The sequence below is a fragment of the Schistocerca nitens genome, chromosome 4 (assembly GCF_023898315.1).
Source record: "Schistocerca nitens isolate TAMUIC-IGC-003100 chromosome 4, iqSchNite1.1, whole genome shotgun sequence".
In the NCBI taxonomy this organism is placed as follows: domain Eukaryota; kingdom Metazoa; phylum Arthropoda; class Insecta; order Orthoptera; family Acrididae; genus Schistocerca; species Schistocerca nitens.
In genome coordinates this window covers 556020011-556033929 of record NC_064617.1, presented here as the reverse complement: position 1 = coordinate 556033929, position 13919 = coordinate 556020011, and positions in this window count along the sequence as shown.

The following is a 13919-nucleotide window of genomic DNA, read 5'->3' as shown; positions in this document are numbered from 1 at the left end:
TCTAATGCAGGTATTATTCTAATCTCATGACTGATGTAAGGACCATTCTAGTCTTCATAGCTCCAATTTGAGGCCAATATGAAATTATTTGTATGACAACTAATGTTTTATTTCGAGCAAAGCATTTGCAGCGTGTGAGGTGATCAGATAAATCTATGATTACTGTCATGATTGCTATTATTATCCTCATTACGCTGCTACACACATGTCATTGAAGGGAAGGTATATGATCTTTGATCATTTTTAGAACCATCTGCCGAAATCTAGTGATTATGTAGTTCCTTCCATGTATAGGGAATACTTTTCGATTGAATGTCGGAAATCTCCAATTTTTCGTTAATCACACTAAAATTAAAGTAATTTCTAAAACCTTTATTTGAGAGTAGAAATCGTGTTACTTTTCTTTATTTACTTGCGCTTGGCAACGACGCTTGTAAAATGCGAAATCAGGAGGTAAAACACTATTCAAAACGCAGGTATGTTAATTTCTGCTGTTAAATGTCAAGTGTATGCTTTACAGACGACTTGGTCAAACTGTTATGGAAGTTACATTGCTACTGATTAATATCTCCCTCATTTTTGTGTGCCGTGTTTAATAAACTACCGAAAAGACCATATACAGTATGCAATATAGTAATAAAAATTGATTACAACTTATCATTATAACGGTACAAAAATGTCTGCCGTCTTAAGGCAAAATACCCCAAATCATTACGAATTAGCAAATTCAAGTTGCAGTAGGTGGCTAATTGGCCTTTACGTTTCTTAATTCAGGTTCCCGTGAAAGTGATAGCAACCGGCGCTAACGCCTACGCAGGCCCTGTCACGTCTGTGTTGAGCGAGCTTGTCCTATGGTTACAAGCTGAAGAGACTTTTCGCGTTAGCAGGCGTCTTCCTGCCTGTCACCAGTCTAATGGAGAATTGGCAACACTGCAGCATGCATTTCCATTTGGCAGCAATGTGGCATTCGAATTACTTCCTGGACTGGTGAAAAAGTATCCTGCTAAATTCACTCACTAATATCTTATCATTCTCATTAAATATCCTAAATGATTCTCCCTTAGAGGATGATATAGAAGGTGTCAAATGAATAATTTTGATTCCAGGAATCTCGTTTCAACAGAAACTGCAGCTGGTTTCGCTATTTACGGTGCTGTTTATCTCACGAATCCACAATTGAGGCGACAAGGAGGCCAGACTTGTCGCAGATGGCTGCTAGCGTAGGGGTGAAGTGTGTGGACATGAAATTGTAACCTGCACTTGCTGTCGGTTCAAATACTGGCGGCGACAATTGGTTTTCCTCTTCGGTAAAATAGAATCTCGAAAGCAGATTAACAAACAGTAAAGACATCGAATGAAAGACTCTCCGCCATTATATCGCTAACCCCATTCTGTACTCCGTGGTTGTATAGACACAGCAATTACAGAATTGCACACATGTTAATCACTTTTTTTCTGTGTCTGTCAATAATATTGACTGAAGTGTGGCACTAAAGGACTTTTTAACTTTCTCTTGCTAATTCGTAATGATTTGGGGTATTTTGCCTTAAGACGGCAGACATTTTTGTACCGTTATAATGATAAGGTGTAATCAATTTTTATTACTATATTGCATACTGTATATGGTCTTTTCGGTAGTTTATTAAACACGACACAAAAAATGAGGGAGATATTAATCAGCAGCAATGTAACTCCCATAACAGTTTGACCAAGTCGTCTGTAAAGCATACACTTGACATTTAACGGCAGAAATTAACATACCTGCGTTTTGAATAGTGTTTTACCTCCTGATTTCGCAATTTACAAGCGTCGTTGCTAAGCGCAAATGCATAAAGAAAAGCAACACGATTTCTACTCTCAAGTAACGGTTTTAGCAATTACTTTAATTTAAATGTGATTAACGAAAAATAGAAGATTTCCGACATTCAATCGAAAAGTATTCCCTATACGTTGAAGGAACTACATAATTACTATATTTTGGCAGATGGTTCTAAAAATGATCAAAGAGCATATACCTTACCTTCAATGTGTAGTAGCAGTATAATGAAGATAATAATAGCAATCATGACAGTAATCATAGATTTATCTGGTCACCTCACACGCTGCAATTGCATTGCTCGAAATGAACATTAGTGGTTATAGAAATATTTTCATATTGGCATCAAATTGGAGCTATGGAAACTAGAATGGTCCTTATATCACGCAGTCATGATTTTAGAATAACACCCGCATTAGAAACTATCAGGTAATTAACCAGTTAATTGAGAGAGCCGGATTTTTTCACAGCTTCTAGGCGCATCGTCGGACTCAACAATACCATCAGGACACTGCCAACTGCGAGATTCAGTGGTCTGCTGGGTGGATCGTAGTATGATAATTGCGGGGTATAGTTTCGATTCTCACTTATGGCGTCCACTTTTAACATTCACGAAAACATCTAATTCATCTATGGTAACCCGAAATCCAGAATGTTAGGTAGCACAGTGGTTCAGAACCCGCAATAAACATAATATCCCTTCACTACCAACAGTGTTAGAGCCTGTTTAAACGGAGCCATAACAAAGGCGTCAGCTGCCGAAGGCACAAACTCTGTCGCCAGTAAACTAGCATTATAAAAGTTATTTCATTTAATTTAGGAATGGTTATTTCGTTCGCAGTGTTCATATTTAATTTGAACTTGAGATGTTGCAATTTTTGGTCCTCAACTGGAATTCGAATTCGGATCTCTAGGAATAGAACGTATCTGGGTTGCAATCCGGGTCCAGCAGAAACAAATTCATAGTTTAATTTTACGCCCTAGCATGTGCAAACTGACCTACCACCGTAAAATAATTTTCTTATTTAATGTATGTTCAGGAATAGTCAACAATATCGATAGGTACCGTTATTTCTAGTGAAACATGCGAGCATCTCACTACTGGTGAGCAAGCAGTTGATACTTAACGTCTATTTATGGATGGGAAACAGCGACAGTACGCGCCGGGTTCGATTCCCGGGCAAGCAAAGCAAATTGTATCCTGAAACTTTGTGGCATATTATAACTGTGTGCCGGGCCGAGACTCGAACTCGGGACCTCTGTCTTTTGCGGGCAATTGCTCTACCAACTGAGCTATCCAAGCACGACTCCCGGCCCGCCCTCACAGTTTTACTTCTGCCAGTATGTCGTCTGCTACCTTCCACACTTTACGGAAGCTCTCCTGCGTACCTTGCAGAACAAGCACTCCTGACAGAAAGGATATTGCACGCCGTGAGTCGTGCTTGGGTAGCTCAGTTGGTAGAACACTTGCCCGTGAAAGGCAAAATGCAAAGGTCCCGAGTTCGAGTCTCGGTCCGGCACACAGTTTTAATCTGCCAGCAAGTTTCAACCCATGTCTTATTCTGAAATTGTACCCTCATCTCATACTGATACATCTCTCTGCTGGTAAACAAATTCGATTTCTAACATCTGATTTGATTAGTTAACAATCTCATAAGGTGCTGGTTAGAAAATCCTGTCACAACATTTTAAAACATAGAATTCCAGTTTTTAGCACATGCATACTTGAATACTTGTGAAGGAGAGTATATTAAACGTCTTTCGTGGTTAGTTAACAGAGCGATAATGGTTTCGATGTATTAGAAATAATTTCGACATTTCGTTTCAAGTTGAGATGTGTTAACTAATACTGGTGAAAACCTTTATATTACACGTCTCTTTACGGCTACTCAGCATTGATGATCGTTGCCTAGATCAAGTCACGGTTTGGTGCGAAAGTGTAGTTTAGTTAGTAATGGCTTCGTCTGCTGGGTTTCTGTCCAGATCCAGAAAAAAATTTCGTCATGTCACTTATAGTTCAAACATGTGGGCCAATAATTCTTCTTGAATAATTAGTACAGTGACGTTACTGATTATACTCCATTAATATTTCGGTTTCTATAGAGCTTTTGCCGCTGTTTATCGCGTTTTCTGTAATTAGTTTCTTTAACGATCAGTTACATCTCACTGATTGCCTTAAACAACTGTGTTGTCTAGTGGTCTCTCGTGGTATCCATTTTGTATAGTCGAACGACTGCACCGCAAAGCGATTAGAGGACACTCTACACAGCTACGTTATGTTGGCTGCGTGCAAATCAGGCGGATCACAATTCACGTCATTCGGATACTTCTGCGCATGATAGTACTTCCAAAGGCTAAGTCGGTACCTGTCCATCTTTTGATATACAATTAGTCTTGTGTGCTTCTTGGGAAATTTGGTTCTTCGGACGTGACGTTTTCCACCTCATCTACCATTGTATCAAAACTGACAATTCTGCAAACTTGTCCTCTCTAGAATAATGTCGTGTGACGAGGGCCTCCCGTCAGGTAGACCGTTCGCCTGGTCCAAGTCTTTCGTTTTGACGCCACTTCGGCGACTTGCGCGTCGATGGGAATGAAATGATGATGATTAGAACAACACAACACCCAGTCCCTGAGCGGAGAAAATCTCCGACCCAGCCGGGGATCGAACCCGGGCCCTTTGGATTGACAGTCTGTCGCACTGACCACTCAGCTACCGGGGGCGGACGTCCTCTCTATAAAAAATTTATACCAACGCCCATGCCTCAGATTTCAGCAGATTTTTGGCGACTGAAGATTGAAAAGTTACTCAACAACGGAGCAAGCAGGCAGAAACGGTTAAGGTTATATGTAACATTCTTGCCCCATTAGCCAGTTCCTTTGGTGCTCCAAAGTTTCGGTTAGTACAAATAGCTATGTAAAAAGAATGCCACACTAGTCTCTCTTAAAAAATAAAAAAAATCCAAATCAAAATAGAAAAAAATTAGAAAAGTATATTTAAAAGAGAAAGTAAAGGTTGTTTGTTGTTGTGGTCTTCAGTCCTGAGACTGGTTTGATGCAGCTCTCCATGCTACTCTATCCTGTGCAAGTTTCTTCATCTCCCAGTACCTACTGCAACCTACATCCTTCTGAATCTGCTTAGTGTATGCATCTCTTGGTCTCCCCCTACGATTTTTACCCTCCACGCTGCCCTCCAATACTAAATTGGTGATCCCTTGATGCCTCAAAATATGTCCTACCAACCGATCCCTTCTTCTGGTCAAGTTGTGCCACAAACTCCTCTTCTCCCCAATCCGATTCAGTACCTCCTCATTAGTTATGTGATCTACCCATCTAATCTTCAGCATTCTTCTGTAGCACCACATTTCGAAAGCTTCTATTCTCTTCTTGTCCAAACTATTTATCGTCCATGTTTCACTTCCATACATGGCTACACTCCATACAAATACTTTCAGAAACGACTTCCTGACACTTAAATCTATACTCGATGTTAACAAATTTCTCTTCTTCAGAAACGCTTTCCTTGCCATTGCCAGTCTACATTTTATATCCTCTCTACTTCGACCATCATCGGTTATTTTGCTCCCCAAATAGCAAAACTCCTTTACTACTTTAAGTGTCTCATTTCCTAATCTAATACCCTCAACATCACCCGACTTACTTCGACTACATTCCATTATCCTCGTTTTGCTTTTGTTGATGTTCATCTTATATCCTCCCTTCAAGACACCATCCATTCCGTTCAACTGCTCTTCCAAGTCCTTTGCTGTCTCTGACAGAATTACAATGTCATCGGCGAACCTCAAAGTTTTTATTTCTTCTCCATGGATTTTAATACCTACTCCGAATTTTTCTTTTGTTTCCTTCACTGCTTGCTCAATATACAGATTGAATAACATCGGGGAGAGGCTACAACCCTGTCTTACTCCCTTCCCAACCACTGCTTCCCTTTCGTGTCCCTCGACTCTTATAACTGCCATCTGGTTTCTGTACAAATTGTAAATAGCCTTTCGCTCCCTGTATTTTACCCCTGCCACCTTTAGAATTTGAAAGAGAGTATTCCAGTCAACATTGTCAAAAGCTTTCTCTAAGTCTACAAATGCTAGAAACGTAGGTTTGCCTTTCCTTAATCTTTCTTCTAAGATAAGTCGTAAGGTCAGTATTGCCTCACGTGTTCCAGTATTTCTACGGAATCCAAACTGATCTTCCCCGAGGTCGGCTTCTACCAGTTTTTCCATTCGTCTGTAAAGAATTCGTGTTAGTATTTTGCAGCTGTGGCTTATTAAACTGATTGTTCGGTAATTTTCACATCTGTCAACACCTGCTTTCTTTGGGATTGGAATTATTATATTCTTCTTGAAGTCTGAGGGTATTTCGCCTGTTTCATACATCTTGCTCACCAGATGGTAGAGTTTTGTCAGGACTGGCTCTCCCAAGGCCGTCAGTAGTTCCAATGGAATGTTGTCTACTCCGGGGGCCTTGTTTCGACTCAGGTCTTTCAGTGCTCTGTCAAACTCTTCACGCAGTATAGTATCTCCCATTTGATCTGCATCTACATCCTCTTCTATTTCCAAAATATTGTCCTCAAGTACATCGCCCTTGTATAGACCCTCTATATACTCCTTCCACCTTTCTGCTTTCCCTTCTTTGCTTAGAACTGGGTTTCCATCTGAGCTCTTGATGTTCATACAAGTGGTTCTCTTATCTCCAAAGGTCTCTTTAATTTTCCTGTAGGCAGTATCAATCTTACCCCTAGTGAGATAAGCCTCTACATCCTTACATTTGTCCTCTAGCCATCCCTGCTTAGCCATTTTGCACTTCCTGTCAATCTCATTTTTGAGACGTTTGTATTCCTTTTTGCCTGCTTCATTTACTGCATTTTGATATTTTCTCCTTTCATCAATTAAACTCAATATTTCTTCTGTTACCCAAGGATTTCTACTAGCCCTCGTCTTTTTACCTACTTTATCCTCTGCTGCCTTCACTACTTCATCCCTCAAAGCTACCCATTCTTCTTCTACTGTATTTCTTTCCCCCATTCCTGTCAATTGTTCCCTTATGCTCTCCCTGAAACTCTGTACAACCTCTGGTTCTTTCAGTTTATCCAGGTCCCATCTCCTTAAATTCCCACCTTTTTGCAGTTTCTTCAGTTTTAATCTACAGGTCATAACCAATAGATTGTGGTCAGAGTCCACATCTGCCCCTGGAAATGTCTTACAATTTAAAACCTGGTTCCTAAATCTCTGTCTTACCATTATATAATCTATCTGATACCTTTTAGTATCTCCAGGGTTCTTCCATGTATACAACCTTCTATCATGATTCTTAAACCAAGTGTTAGCTATGATTAAGTTGTGCTCTGTGCAAAATTCTACCAGGCGGCTTCCTCTTTCATTTCTTAGCCCCAATCCATATTCACCTACTACGTTTCCTTCTCTCCCTTTTCCTACACTCGAATTCCAGTCACCCATGACTATTAAATTTTCGTCTCCCTTCACTATCTGAATAATTTCTTTTATTTCATCATACATTTCTTCAATTTCTTCGTCATCTGCAGAGCTAGTTGGCATATAAACTTGTACTACTGTAGTAGGTGTGGGCTTCGTATCTATCTTGGCCACAATAATGCGTTCACTAAGCTGTTTGTAGTAGCTTACCCGCGTTGCTATTTTCCTATTCATTATTAAACCTACTCCTGCATTACCCCTATTTGACTTTGTGTTTATAACCCTGTAGTCACCTGACCAGAAGTCTTGTTCCTCCCGCCACCGAACTTCACTAATTCCCACTATATCTAACTTTAACCTATCCATTTCCCTTTTCAAATTTTCTAACCTACCTGCCCGATTAAGGGACCTGACATTCCACGCTCCGATCCGTAGAACGCCAGTTTTCTTTCTCCTTATAACGACATCCTCTTGAGTAGTCCCCGCCCGGAGATCCGAATGGGGGACTATTTTACCTCCGGAATATTTTACCCAAGAGGACGCCATCATCATTTAATCATACAGTAAAGCTGCATGCCCTCGGGAAAAATTACGGCCGTAGTTTCCCCTTGCTTTCAGCCGTTCGCAGTACCAGCACAGCAAGGCCGTTTTGGTTATTGTTACAAGGCCAGATCAGTCAATCATCCAGACTGTTGCCCTTGCAACTACTGAAAAGGCTGCTGCCCCTCTTCAGGAACCACACGTTTGTCTGGCCTCTCAACAGATACCCCTCCGTTGTGGTTGTACCTACGGTACGGCTATCTGTATCGCTGAGGCACGCAAGCCTCCCCACCAACGGCAAGGTCCATGGTTCATGGGGGGGAAAGTAAAGGTAGCCAAATGAAATTTTTAACTACATCTTCGGTGAAAAGAATAAACTAACTACGTAATGAAGACCAAGTCTGCCAACGGACAGTGCAGAAGTGGTTCATATCTGTAAGAATAAAAGCAATTCTTTCTGAATTAAAATAAGCACTGACATGGTATTTGCTATGTTACAGGATGTCACATATGCAAATCTAGAAACTTGTTACTCCAAAAAATAGTTCTGTTCCTTTAACTATCTAAACTCAAACTACATAGGGCCAATACTTAACGCCATCTATTGCAAATTCCTAACAGCATGGCTGCAGTCATGCTGGATTCTGCCATTTTAATTGCTTCTTTTCCTTTATTATATATGTAAGGGTCGTGTATTGGGCCTCTGTTGGTAATGTGAACTACAGGCATACCTAATAAGCAAAGCCGTTCATTCTAGTGATGAACGTGTTAATAACAGGTACTAGTTCATAGTTATGCCTGTAGAGCACCCTGCCGCAGTAGCTAGTTTTACAGAGAGAAATGGAGTTCCTTTCCTTTCACTGCTGGCATATACTTACAGGTAGATGATTGTGCCAATATTAATACAGCTATGTCTGTGTTAATACATTTTATCAAGTCTTAAGTTCCATTATTAATTTAGCATTTTATACTTGACCGTAGACGTGGATAAATTTTAGTCTAGAAAAATATTGATGTTAGTATCATGATCCCATTTTGTACTGGCAATATCAACCCTCAATATTAAAGGACACACATTATAATCACTTCAAAATTTCTCTTCAGTGTTGTGTTGCAGATGCCTCGTGAAGAGTTAGCGCCTAGGAGAAAAGAAGAAGAAACGCTGGGGATAAACAAGAGATGATAAGTCTGTAATACAGCACCGTCACAGAAACGAATGGGCGTAAAGAAGACGCCGAGATGTGAGGACGACCTTCAAGAAGATTTCTATATTGTTCATTCTAACAATTATATTTAGTTTAATAAATGGTTCTTTCTTCTCATGTTTTAAATAGCTTTTCTTTACTTTTCTTCCCATGGGACTAGTATAACAAGCACAATTTTTTTCCATTTTCTGTAAGGGTCTTTAAAGCAGATTATATTATTTTTATCATGCATAATACCTCCAAAATCGTATGACAAATGAGTGAAACACATGCCATAAAATGTGCTCAGCAAGTACGAAGGACACAGAAAAGAGATAAAGACAATAAAGATTCAAGAAAACTGATGGGTTCCCCATTACACTACTATGCAAATACGTATTATATTGTTATTTTGCACAAAGCCTGCTGTTGATGCACATACCACAAAAACTGACCTCATTGCAAAATAGTTCGTCCTATAAGTGTTTCATACGAATGTTTGGAGAGAGCACCACCGTCGCCCATATTTGTAGTCCAGGATGCTTGTAGATGACAGATGAAGTACATAACGCATCTCGATCAACTGACAAGTAGTGGCAACCCTTTGCGACTTTAGGATTGCTCCTAGAATGAAATTTCCACTTTGCAGTGGAATGTGTGCTGATATGAATCTTGATGGCAGGTTAGAACTGTTTACCTGACCGATACTCGAATGAAGGTAGGAGACGAGGTACCAGCAGTAATAAAACAGTGAGGAGGGGGTCTTAGTCGTGCTTGGGTTGCTCAGTCAGCACAACACTTGTCTGCGAAAGGCCAAGATCCAGAGTTCGAGTCTCAGTCCAGCATACACTTTTGATCTTCCAGGAAATTTCTTAAGGACTGTTGTTAAACGTATCGTTATCTTAATTGTAGTGTTGTCAGTAAGGGCCTCGGTAATGCAGTGCTAAATTCTTGTGCAGCGTTTGGCTACACCGAACGGTGTACGGAAGGAAGATAAATCTGCTTTCAAAACGAGAAGAAAATTGGTAACGTAATTTTCCAGACTGGGTCACTGAATTAAAGGTTGGAACTACGACCTTTTGTTTCAGAGTATTTCTTTTTGTGTAAATGTTACGAATACGGTCATTATACAATGCATCGATTTTCAGATCTAAAACTCTATGAACGTCGAAAATTTTGAGACGACAGAATGTTAATATCAAACTCACTACAAGAGTTTTCTTTAAGGACAAGGTTCTCTAATGTATTGCATTCCTTATCTTCATATTGTTTCAGTAGTTGCAGTAGATTAAGCAAAAGCCATAAAACATGGATATTCATTTTGTGTAAAAACTGAACATCATGGATCGAAGCGGATGTTGTTATAAAAGTATAATAAATAACTTTACATACTGTTGAGAAATCGTGAGGTATCCAAATGCCTTCCGTCAGCTGGATATTTTGTCATCTGCTTCCGTGTAAATGTTGAACTAAATGGCTCGTAGTGCAATAAACACAAGAGTCCACCGATGACACGTAATTATGTCGCTTTCTGTTGTATTACTTGTGGAATGCTTATGAAAGAAGCCGTTCAACTGTTAAAATCAATTCATGATATTAGCTTTAAATGAGAATAACTGTAAATGTCAGCTTCACTTCGTATAATAGTGCCACGTGGTAGTTTACGCCCAAAATTGCACATAACGTATTCTATAATTTAATATGTAGGTCCCTATAGACGGTAAAATAAAATATTTTACGCTACATGAAAAGTGCAAGAAATATTCTTTACTCCCAGTGATTGCACTCCTAATTATTTCTACTCCTCCTTTCCTATTGCTACAGTGAGGGAATCACGATATGTCGGTACCCTTGCGAGGGATTTTGGGGAAGAGGAGGGAACAGGAGAGCCATAAGATTGTTTGGCATTGAAAGCAGCCTGCCAAGTCTACTCAGGTCCAATGTCCAGGAGGCTGGGCAGCTCACCATAAAATCTGAATTGTGCGAGATGTAAAAATGTATCTTTTTAGCTAGATACAAATCTGAAGGCCAGGTAAAACATGAGACTTCGTTGCGTGGGAGCAGCCATTGAGCTGTGACCCAGCTTTCTGGAACGTTTGTTTAAATTCTAGTAAGGCATTTTCTGATTGATTCATAGTAATTATATCGGAAGTAAGGGCGAATTTTCTCGCGTGCAGACCTGCATGGCTTTTGTTTGACCATGACTTAAAATCTGTCATGTAGTGGTAGGGATTTTCTACCTTCTTCAGATCGCCATACCTTATTGGTTAAGCGGGGCAAAATCCAGAACAGCAGGAAATTGTTAAGCTTGTATATGAAATAATCATTGGTCGAAACTCACAAGGTCTGCAAGAACCCGACGTGGGCAGAAGCAGCTAAGTTTCACAGAATAAATTCACAAAAAAGTATGCCTAGGGGCGTGGCTGGGAGAAACACGCTTGCTCCAGGCCGTTGCAGAGGAAGATGTTTCTAACTGACAGCGAAGTACTGAGGCTGGGCTGAACTGCAGCCGTCTTCTACAGTCACACAGCTTGAGAGTTGTACCCGTGCACTGTCGTCGCAGCTACCATGATAAGGAAAATGCGAAGTTCGTTGATTTTCATTACGTTTTCATTTTTCAGATCTAATTTTCATAGCCAGCTTATTGGACCCATTGTGCACTTTGGCGGAAGTATTGGTGCTCATTTATGCTTTTCTGGGCCTTTTTCTAGAAATCACTAACGTTTTTCACTTTCGTTGGCCGTATTTGGGAAATTGTTAATTCCATTATTTTAAAGGCGGTGCAGTCTGGAACCACAAGACCGCTACGGTCGCAGGTTCGAATCCTGCCTCGGGCATGGATGTTTGTGATGTCCTTAGGTTAGTTAGGTTTAACTAGTTCTAAGTTCTTGGGGACTAATGACCTCAGCAGTTGAGTCCCATAGTGCTCAGAGCCATTTGAACAACCCATTATTTTACACTCCAGTCAATACCTGGAAAGTCCGTACTTCAAATTTACAATCAGTTGTCCACTTAGCCTACTAAATGCGAGATTCACCTGGTGTTTGATTTCTGATGTCAATAAACCAAATTATTCAAAAAATGGTTCAAATGGCTCTGAGCACTAAACTTCTGAGGTCATCAGTCCCCTAGAACGTAAAACTACTTAAACCTAACTAACCTAAGGACAGCACACACATCCATTCCCGAGGCAGGATTCGAACCTGCGAGCGTAGCAGGCGCGCGGTTCCAGACTGTAGCGCCTAGAACCGCTCGGCCACTCCGGCCGGCAAACCAAATTGTTACTGTGTCATTACTTTCTTTACAATTTAATGGTTCCCTTCATTAATACGTCCATGTTAGGTGCTGTACCAGTAGATTCTTGCTTAATTGTGCTTAATTGGGCCATCCGCAGTAGAGCTCACTTAGAAAGTTGTTATCCGTTGCTGACCACGTTCGTTTTAAATTTGCATGATCTTACTGGGATCTTCCCTTCCCTGTAGGTAGCCGGGGATGGGATCTGTAGCATGTTATCAGTAAGCTAAATAGCTCAACCGCTACCTCACAGTGGATAATGATAGAAACTCATCTTCTAGCTCTCCATTATCTGACCAAGTTGTTGGTTTCAAGCATTAACACTATAGAAATAGAGAATGCTTGTTCTATTTGTACCTGTTGGAGTAGATCCAAAAATGGGGGTACATGTTCTCAGGGGACTTCCACTAATTAAGTGAGCTCAAAATGAGGAGGGGGGGGGGGAGGTTGGCAGGAGGGGTCTACCAAAATCTCATCATATCTCGTTTAATGGGCGGACACTTTATTTCGAAGAATGTACGGTATTGAAATGAACAAAATGTTATCTTATATAATTAATCCTGAGCATAGACAATATTGAAGTGTTCACCGCCTTTATGGCCTCTCTGAACTGAACTGAATGTCTTGCATGTGTGAATGCCCGAGATTATCCCATTTGGAACAAGTGCCGTACAAGTGTGAGATCTCATTTGGGGAGTCCTTTACCGCACTGGTCGAAATACCTGCGTGCCACCAGTAAGCCAGTCGTGACATTCTGCGACACATACAGAGGCTATGTTACTGTGATCAACATGAATTAGTACGACAATATAAATAATGTGTCCATTATGCGGTATGCCGACAAGTCGTAACACATCTGCGAGAAAGCGGTTAATCGTTTGTGGAAGGACGTTATGCCGAATTTCACCAACAAGAACTTCTTTTAGTGTTGATATGTATCAAGAGATTGAAAAGCTACATAATCGTACAGTTCAAAGGAAGGTTCAAACAATACTGTCTTTCATCTGAAATGTAAGTAAGGGTTCAATAAAATTTAATGTATATATACCAATAAAAGATTAGCTTTTTACATACCAATCAATTTCTTCCGCGGAGCCTTTTTCTCCCCCTCCCTGTCTCTCTTAATATTACTCTGGATTGGCAGCTTTAAAATAGAGTTTTAATCATGTATTAAAAACGCTGTTTTATATAAAACATGGTTTTATTAAAGTATTTTTATCAGTGTTTCAAACAAGACGTCATTTTTCCTTATTTTCACCCGACTGAAAAAGAGGGGGGGGGGATGGAGTGGCGTTTGCACCACAGCTCACCAAATCTCAGATCTCAGCAAGGGGAAAGGGGGGTCCAAGTTTTAAAAAAAACCCATCACATAATTAATGGACGCCCCTTAATGCTAAAAGTAAATTGTATTCCGAGAACATGCTGTAATATTGTAATACTCAATATATAAATTGCCAGTGATTAATTTTTTATTTATTTATTTATTTTCAGTTAGTCGGATGATGTGGTGGAACTTACAAATTGCGAAATGAACAATACTTTCTTTACACAGTCCACCCAGTGCGTAGGCACTTCGCCCTCGTCCGATGCATCTGTCGCATAAGGTGAGATGTATGTGTTACATATATGTTACACATG